This window comes from Schistocerca nitens, chromosome 10 (genome assembly GCF_023898315.1).
Source record: "Schistocerca nitens isolate TAMUIC-IGC-003100 chromosome 10, iqSchNite1.1, whole genome shotgun sequence".
Lineage (NCBI taxonomy): Eukaryota > Metazoa > Arthropoda > Insecta > Orthoptera > Acrididae > Schistocerca > Schistocerca nitens.
Genome location: NC_064623.1, coordinates 200,880,786 through 200,890,363, shown reverse-complemented (window position 1 = coordinate 200,890,363; position 9,578 = coordinate 200,880,786). Strand labels below are relative to the sequence as shown.

At 44.4% G+C, this 9,578-nt stretch overlaps 1 pseudogene; it reads right to left on the bottom strand.

Moving 5' to 3' along the window:
- Positions 1 to 7,226: 7,226 nt before the first annotated feature.
- On the bottom strand, positions 7,227 to 7,344 carry LOC126210715 (5S ribosomal RNA; annotated as a pseudogene).
- Positions 7,345 to 9,578: the final 2,234 nt, after the last annotated feature.

The window sequence follows — 9,578 nt, the reverse complement described above, 5'->3', positions numbered from 1 at the left end:
TTTGTCAGTCTGTTTTGTTGCGATTACGTCTATAAGAGTATGACTGTGCGCCGTATGGTGTGTAGGTTGTAATGGAAGAATGTTCATGCTGTTGCAACTAAACAGTCTTCTTAGGTTTATTGCGGAGGGAGTGTCTCTTAGCAGGTCTATGTTCAAGTCACCCATTACGATGACATGTTCGTATTGACACTGAAGTGAATGTAATTCCGACTGGAAGGAACTCATTGAGCTTATGCTACTTCCACGTGATAAGTCCGTTAGAAACTGTACTAATGGGTAATTATTCATATTATGCTTCCACAAAATGGCTGCTGAGCTTATGACAAGAAGCGTCAATCTGCCACTAATGATTAACGAGAGTTGACCTCTGATAATGACCGCGCCTTCGCAGAGAGGAAGAAAAATTGCTCGATGAGAGTGTCAAAAAATGTGAATCGCCACCTTCCTAAGGATCGCAGAGGGCAGAGTATTAAAATAGGGTGAGGATGACACGGCGGTCGGTCGGTAACGTTGAGCCTTCCTAGGCCTGTTCGGACGGAGTTCAGTCTCAGTTCAGTGCTTTTGTGTGGGTCGGACAAGGCATTAGAGATTTATGCTAGGCTATTCCATGAAACGGTTGGCGCAGCGCTAAGAGAACAAAACAGTAATCCCTCTCCGGAGTTTATTTTCAATCTGTACGTTACTGACACTGCAAACAAAGCGAAATAATGCTCATCATACCGTGTTTATTAATATTTCACGAAAGGCATGGAAAGGAATAGCAAAGGAAAATTTGTTACAGTACTGTAAACAAATTTACAGGAAATGATTGCACTTACAGCGTGGATCCTCCAAGTAACTTTCCCAAAAGGGATGGTAATTAAAGCATTCAGTACTTCGAATTCCGCTCATGTATTTTAATCTTTGAGTAACCGACAGCTGCTCGCAATAGTTTCCCGGTGCAGGAAAACTTGGCCCATAGGCTGTTGGGGACAACTGCTATGGATCCCATTCGCTTGCTAGTCGTCAACTGAGTAACGTATAAAGTTTTCGAGAATATTTTGAGGACACAGTGAGAATACTGTGAAATATATCGAGTACACGAAAACATCTGGAAGCACAAGTGACAATACTGACGCGTCTGGAACGTCGGTAAAAGAAGAACAGGAGTCACACGTTGCTAGCATCGAAAACAAAGCATCGAAGCAACGACTAAAAAGGCCCTGGAATATTGTTTACGTCTCTTGGCCGAAAATAATCTGATCACATCAGAAAGTTTGACGGTGATAACCGAAGAACACAGCCAAATTGGACTGAAAATGCACGAGAAAATAGTGGAAATCTTATCCAAGTATACATTTATGAAGGGGAATATAAGGAAGCAGAGGGCGACTCGTCAGGCGATAACTACGCACCAGACGACAAAATCATGAAAGAAGGTTTAGATTTCGTTCCACTCGATTACAAGGTGACGGTTGTTAAGATTTCGCTTTGGATGTGTTTTTGCAAGATTAAGAGTCTACAAACGAAAGGAGCATCTCGCTTGAAGTATATGCGAGATCTGAAAACCTGACAACATTAAACACGGTTGAATCAGGAAGCATAAATATAACACAGTTTATACGTGGACATGCCTACTTAAGAAACCAAGTGTCTGGCGTAGTTGTAAGATCGGTTACAGCTGCTACAATCTGGTTATCAAGATTTAAGTGAGGTTGAATGTGGTGTTATAGCCGGCATCTCCGAGATAGCGATGAAGTGGTGATTTCCCTGTACGACCTTTTCACGAGTGTACCGTGGATATCAGGAATCAGGTAAAACATCAAATCTCCGTCATAGCTGCGGCCCGAATAAGATACTTCACGGAAAGGGCGTGTACGGGTATGGAGACAACCTCACGACTTCATGGACCCTGCATATCAGCAGGGGGACTGTTCAAGCTGGTGGAGGCTCTGTAATGGTGTGGGGCGTGTGCAGTTGGAGTGATTTGGGACCCCTGAAACGTAGAGAGAAGGCTGACGGATGACACGTACGTAAGCATCCAGCCTACCTGCATTCATTCTACTGAGGTCGAAGTAGTGTGATTGTGAAATTATCTGGACACGTTTAACAGGGCTAGGGGAAATAAAGTTAATTGTGGGGTGTTACTACCGGCCACCACGTTCCATCGTGACAGTTCTACAATCATTCAAAGGGAGTCTACACTCTGTATCGCAGACGTACACGGATCATGCTATATTAGTCGGAGACTTCAACCTACCTAGTATACTGGGATGTCTATGGATTCATTACAGGTGGTACAGACAAGCCTTCGTGTGAATTACTTTTGAACACATTATCCGAAAACTGTCTTGAGCAGCTAAATCGACAGCCAACGCGTAATGGAAATATTTTAGATCTGGTAGCCACGAACAGGCCAGACCTCATCGACGGTGTCAGTATTGAGACAGGGATTAGTGATCATGATGTTGTCATTACGACCATGATTACGAAAGTTAAAAAGTCGGTCAAGGCGGCTTGGGCAGTATTCTTACTAGAAAGAGCAGATAAGCAGTTGTTAGCATCCCACTTAGTAAATGAAACCGACTTCATTTACTGCCGGTACGATGGACGTGGAAGAATTATGGGCAAATTTTACACATATCGTAAATCACGCATTGCACAAGTATTTGCCGAAAAAGTGGGTTACAGACGGAAAAGACCCACTGTGGTTTAACAGAGCAATTCGCAGAATGTTCAGGAAGCAAAGGCAGTTGCACTCGCGCTACAAGAAAGATCGGTAGAATGAGGACAGGCAAAAGTTAGTAGAGATTCGTGCTGCTGTAAAAAGAGCGATGCGCGAAGCATTCAACCACTACCACCGTCATACTTTAGGAAAAGATCTTGCTGAAAACTCAAGGAAATTCTGGTCTTAACGTAAAATCGGTAAGTCACTCACTGATCAGTCTGGCCTGGCAATGGAAGACAGCAAAACGAAAGCTGAAATTTTAAATTTAGCATTTGAGAAATCTTTCACAGAGGAGGATCGTACAAACATACCGCCGTTTGAGTCTCTTAGAGATTCCCGTATGGAGGACATAGTGATAGACATCCCTGGGGTTGTGAAGCAACTGAATGGGTTGAAAATAAATAAATCGCCAGGTCCTGATGGGATTCCAATTCGGTTGTACAGAGAGTACTCTACTGCATTGGCTCCTTACCTAGCTTGCATTTATCGTGAATCTCTTGCCCGTTCCGAGCGACTGGAAGAAAGCGCAGGTGACGCCTGTATATAAGAAGCGTAGGACGGATCCTCAAAATTACAGACCAATATCCTTAACATCGGTTTGTTGCAGGATTCTCAAACATATTCTCAGGTCGAATATAATGAATTTCCTTGAGACAGAGAAGTTTCTGTCCATGCATCAGTACGGCATTAGAAAGCATCGCTCCTGCGAAACGCAACTCGCCCTTTTTTCACATATCTTGCGAACCATGGATGAAGGGTATCAGACGGATGCCATATTCCTTGACTTCCAGAAAGCATTTGACTCGGTGCCCCACTGCAGACTCCTACTAAAGGTACGAGCATATGGGATTCGTTCCCAAGTATGTGAGTGGCTCGAAGACTTCTTAAGTAGTAGAACCCAGTACGTTGTCCTCGATGGTGAGTGTTCATCGGAGGTGAGGGTATCATCTGGAGTGCCCCAGGGAAGTATGGTAGGTCCGCTGTTGTTTTCTATCTACATGAATGATCTATTGGATAGGGTGGATAGCAATGTGCGGCTGTTTTCTGATGCTGTGGCATACGGGAAGGTGTCGTCGTTGAGTGACTGTATGAGGATACAAGATGACATGGACAGGATTTGTGATTAGTGTAAAGAATGGCAGCTAATTCTAAATATAGATAAATATAAATTAATGCAGATGAATTGGAAAAAGAATCCCGTAATGTTTGAATACTCCATTAGTAGTGTAGCGCTTGACACAGTCACGTCGATTAAGTATTTGGGCGTAACATTGCACAGCGATGTGAAGTGGGACAAGCATGTAATGGCCGTTGTGGGGAAGGCGGATAGTCGTCTTCGGTTCAGTGGTAGAATTTTGGGAAGATGTGGTATATCTGTAAAGGAGACCGCTTATAAAACACTAATACGACCTATTCTTGAGTACTGCTCGAGCGTTTGGGATCGCTATCGGGTAGGATTGAGGGGGGACATAGAAGCAATTCAGAGGCGGGCTGCTAGATTTGCTACTGTTAGGTTTGATCGTCACGCGAGTGTTACGGAAATGCTTCAGGAACTCTGGTGGGAGTCTCTAGAGTAAAGGAGGCGTTGTTTTCGTGAATCGCTACTGAGGAAATTCAGAGAACCATCATTTGAGGCTGACTGCAGTACAATTTTACTGCCACCAACTTACATTTGGCGCGAATCCTGCCTCGGGCATGGATGTGTGTGATATCCTTAGGTTAGTTATGTTTAAGTAGTTCTAAGTTCTAGGGGACTGATGACCTTAGAATTTAAGTGCCATAGTGCTCAGAGCCATTTGAACCAAAGACCACCAAGATAAGATACGAGATTAGGGCTCGTACAGAGGCATATAGGCAGTCATTTTTCCCTCGTTCTATTTGGGAGTTGAACAGGGAGAGAAGATGCTAGTTGTGGTACGAGGTACCCTCCGGCACGCACCGTATGGTGGATTGCGGAGTATGTATGTAGATGTAGATTTGTGTCCACTGTGCATTCCGACGGACTTAAGCAATTCCAGCAGGACAGTGCGACACCCCGCACGTCCAGAATTGCTACAGAGTGGCTCCAGGAACACTCTACTGATGATAAACACTTCCGCTGGCCACCAAACTCTCCATGCAAGAACAAAATTGAACATATCCGGGATGCGTTGCAACGTGCTGTTCAGAAGGTCTCCAGCCCCTCGTACTCTTATGAATTTATGTTCAGCCCTGCACGATTCATGGTATCAATTCCCTCCAGCACTACAAGACATTAGGCGAGTCCATGCCACGACCTGTTGCGGCGCTTTTGCCACAATGAGCCACCTTATTGCTGACAACTCCGCCTGCTACATCATGTTGCTGTTGTCGAGCTGTCTTGCGGTGCCAGTGCCAGATAATACTAACAACCAATATTACTCGACGATACTACGGTGCCGAATGCCTCTTCGTTGTGGGTTTTGGAAGTCTCCGTACAATATCGGGGCAAAGTAAATAAAATTCCTCCATACCTGGTATCGTCATGAAGTAGAAAATGAAAATTGTAAACTTGTTGTAGAATAAATTTAAATATCTCGGAAGTACAATAACTGAAGACCTGAGATGTCACCAGGAGGTGAAAACTCGAATTGCCTTAGCGAAGGAGGCATTCAACAGAAAGAGAAGACTCTTATGTGGCAAATTAGATAAAGGACTAAGGAAAAGGCTTGGCAAATGTTTTGTTTGGTGTGTCGCACTGTATGGGGCAGAAACATGGACACTGAGACGCGAGGATGAAAAAAGGTTAGAAGCATTTTAAATGTGGATGTGGAGAATAAGCTGGATGGAAAGAGTGAGTAATGGGAGTATTGGAAAGGGTTGGTGAGAGATGTCTGCTGAAGGTTGTAAGAGAAATGAAAAAGAACTGGTTGGGACATTCATTGAGAAGGGAGTGCTTGCTAGTAGATGTTTTGGAAGGATTGGTTTGTGGGAGAAGCCTGAGAGGAAGAAGGAGATACAAGGTGATAAACGACATAAAGGCAAGAGGAAATTATGCAGACGTGAAGAGGATGGCAGAAGACCGGACAGCCTGGAGAACTACCATGTGAAAACCTGCCTTTAGACAGAACACATGATGATGATGATGTTGTTGTTGTTGTAAATAATGAAACAAGTTTGATAACTATGTAATTCAATTTTAAATCACTTTATAAAAACTACTGTAAACCATACTGAAGCAACAAAAACTGCCAACAACAAAAACGAGGGAAGTTATAACTGAATGTGTTTATAAACCAGCGTGCACTTTAGCGAAAATACGCGACTGTCTTTAGGTATATTTATGTAACTTAAGCATTGTTCTGTGTGTTATTATGAAAAAGAAAAACCTTATTTCTTGCGAACACTACAATACGACGATGATGCAACTGTTTACAACTACATTCAAAGACTCACTTAAGATAATTATTTTCATGATTAACCACGTTTATTTGATATACTGTGACGTAAAGACTATGAAACTGTCATGGGCTGTCTGTGCAGCAGATGTTTGTGTAATGAAACTTCTCTCTCCTGCAGATGCTCGCGTAATTTTTGGTTCAAATGGTTCAAATGGCTCTGAGCACTATGCGACTTAACTTGTGAGGTCATCAGTCGCCTAGAACTTAGAACTAATTAAACCTAACTAACCTAAGGACGTCACACACATCCATGCCCGAGGCAGGATTCGAACCTGCGACCGTAGAACCGCACGGCCACTCCGGCCGGCCCGTAATTTTTATGCGTGCAGGTGACTTGCTAATCGAAGTCATTGCAACCTTCAACTAAAAAGACTGAAAAGTGATTTAAAACTTTAAAACAGTATGTCAAGTAGAGTGAAAAAGCAAATATTTCGTAGCGTAGCATGCATATAAACTGAGATATTAAAAATTCCCGCTAGATTTAAATTTTGTGTCGAATCAAGACTGGAACACAGGACCTTGGCCTTTTGCTCTACCAACTGAGGCACCCAAACATGAATCACGACCCGTCTTCACAGCTTTACTTCCACCAGTACCTCATTTCCTAACTTCCAAAGCTCTCCAACGAATCTGGAAGGTAGGGGATAAGGTACTGGCAGAGTTAATAACTGTGGGGAGGGTCGTGACCGTGCTTGGGTAGCTCAACTGGTAGGGCTCTTACCCGGGAAAGGCGAAGGTCCCGAGTTCGAGTTTCTGCCCAGTAAGCTTCGTATCAGCGCACAATCCGCAGCAGGGTGAAAAATTCCTTCTCAGCAATATTCTTTGCTAGTGATTCTTAGCAATTCGCTGACTCTCTGAAAACCGATATGAACAACGTTAACTATTGTGCTTTTTGTTTGAACGTAAGTTAAAATGGTGCCTTCAGCAAATTCCGTTCAACATTGTGGGGCAATGTAACATCTCATGTTTATTTTAAAGATGGGCATGTGGTCAACACAAAACCACTGTCCCGGCCGTATGTCCGTTTACAAGACCGGATCCGCTACTTCTCAATCAAATAGCTCCTCAGTTTGGCTCAAAAGGGCTGAGTGCACCCCGCTGGCCAACAGCGCTCGGCAGATCGGATGGTCACCCATCCAAGTGCTACCCTAGCCCGACAGCGCTTAACTTCGGTGATCTGTCGGGAACTGGTGTTACCACTGCGGCAAGGCCGTTGGCCGCAAAAACACTACTTTTTTTTTTCTTCCTAAACGCTCGGCCACCTGGAGCTCCGTCCGCAGCTTGTGGTCTAGGGGCCAGCGTTGCTGCCTCTGGATCACGGGATCCCGGGTTCGATGCCCGGCCGGGTTGGGCATTTTCTCTGCCCGGGGACTGGGTGGTTTCGTTGTCCTCATCATTTCATCATCATTTGTGAGAGTAGATGACCGCACCGTTAAGCACCCCACAAACCAATCATCATCTGGACCTCCCGCCTCGGTCACTTGTATTTCTGCCCAAGCCCTGCATACACCATAAATTTTAACGAAACAGATGATTACGAGAATGCATGGTCCCCTTGTTAGTTAATCGGTAAAACTATTATTCTGTACAGGAGTTCGAATCAAAGCCAAGCGTTATTCACAACCAAACTATTCAGATAACTTTAATTGCAATGTATGAAAAGTAGATAAACAGCTATGTATGTACCCAATTTATGTACAGATAACACACATGACTGACATCACAAAAACTTATCCAGCAACCGAGTGCAGTAACATCAGTTTTGTATTTTTGTCACGATCTTAAGTTCTAATAAATAGTCCAGCTACAGTGTGTCTTCTACGTTATTCATAATTAGGATGGCATACAAATACCATGGTATTGTACATTGAACCGTATGCACCATTTACAAGAGAGATTTCACTGCTGTCCAAAATTAAAGCAACGAACTGCAACTTCCCCGTTCTGCATCTAATTCACGATATAACGTTAAAAATTCAATGAGATGTCCGTACTTTCTTGCTTTCTGGGTAGCCCCATAACCACAATCGCTAATTGTGCATCTAATTCACGATATAACGTTAAAAATTCAATGAGATGTCCGTACTTTCTTGCTTTCTGGGTAGCCCCATATCCACAATCGCTAATTGTGCATCTAATTCACGATATAACGTTAAAAATTCAATGAGATGTCCTTACTTTCTTGCTTTCTTGCTTTCTGGGTAGCCCCATATCCACAATCGCTGTGTATAGTCACAGGCGGTGCATTATGGCACAGAGCAGATGGATACCAGACTCACTGCGGTGGAGGGCCATACAAAGAAAGGAAGCAGGACAGTCGCCAGGATTTGCCTTTAAGGACGCTACAGTGCCACCTTAGTAGTAAACGGCAACTAGCATGTGAGCTCGGAGCATCCAGTGGACGTGTTGTTTAGAGGCAAACGGTGTGCAGAGGGCTTCGGCGGAGTGGCCTTTACTGCCTGAGACCTGTTGTATGTGTACCTCTGATGAGTCTTCAGAGAAGGGAGTATACAGGGAGTCGTCAAGATGCCCTCTGAACGGTCGACCATTAAGCCAATGTTGTTTTCAGAGATGAGTACCGGTTTAGTCTGTAGAGTGATTCTCGATGGAACACGGTTTCGGGACCCAAACATTGAGGAAAGAGACCCATTTGAGGAGGATCCCTAATGGTGTGGGCAGGGATTATGTTGACCACTCGAACACCTCTTCATGAAACTGTAAGAATGAATCGACAAGGTTTAGCTGCTGCCAGGTACCGTGACGAGATCTTGGGACGTAATCTGCGGCCGTGGTGGCCGAGCGGTTCTAGGCGCTTCAGTCCGGAACCGCGCTGCTGCTGCGGTTGCAGGTTCGAATCCTGCCTCGGGCATGGATGTGTGTGATGTCCTTAGGTTAGTCAGGTTTAAGTAGTTCTAAGTGTAGGGGACTCGTGAACTCAGATGTTAGGTCCCAATGTGCTCAGAGCCATTTGATTTTGGGGTTGTTGCGAGTTGCTGTGGGCCCGGACTTCGTGTTGATGTACGATAATGCTCGACCACATAGAACACTGGTGGTTGGTGTTTTCCTGGAAGCGGAATATACTGCACGCATGGCGTGGTCGCTCTCCCGATTTGAATCCCATAGAGCATGTCTGGGATGCACTAGGGAGGCAGCTTTTGCATCGCGCCAGCATCCACCGACCATACTCAAAGACTGCGCGCAGCTCTGCAGGAAAAATGGGAGTAATGGCCTCGACATGAGACTGATAATATAATTCACAGCACGCCCCGTTGTTGTGAGGCCTGTATTGCTGCCTAGGGTGCTCACACCCCATACTAGACATGCTAACCAGTTGTCGGAATGTGTGAGCAAATCCGTTAAGTTGGAGAAAACGAAGAACATTTTTGTATACCGTTATGCAATATGTTTACGTTCTGTATTCTTCACATTGTTTCCACTTTACTGTCATCAGT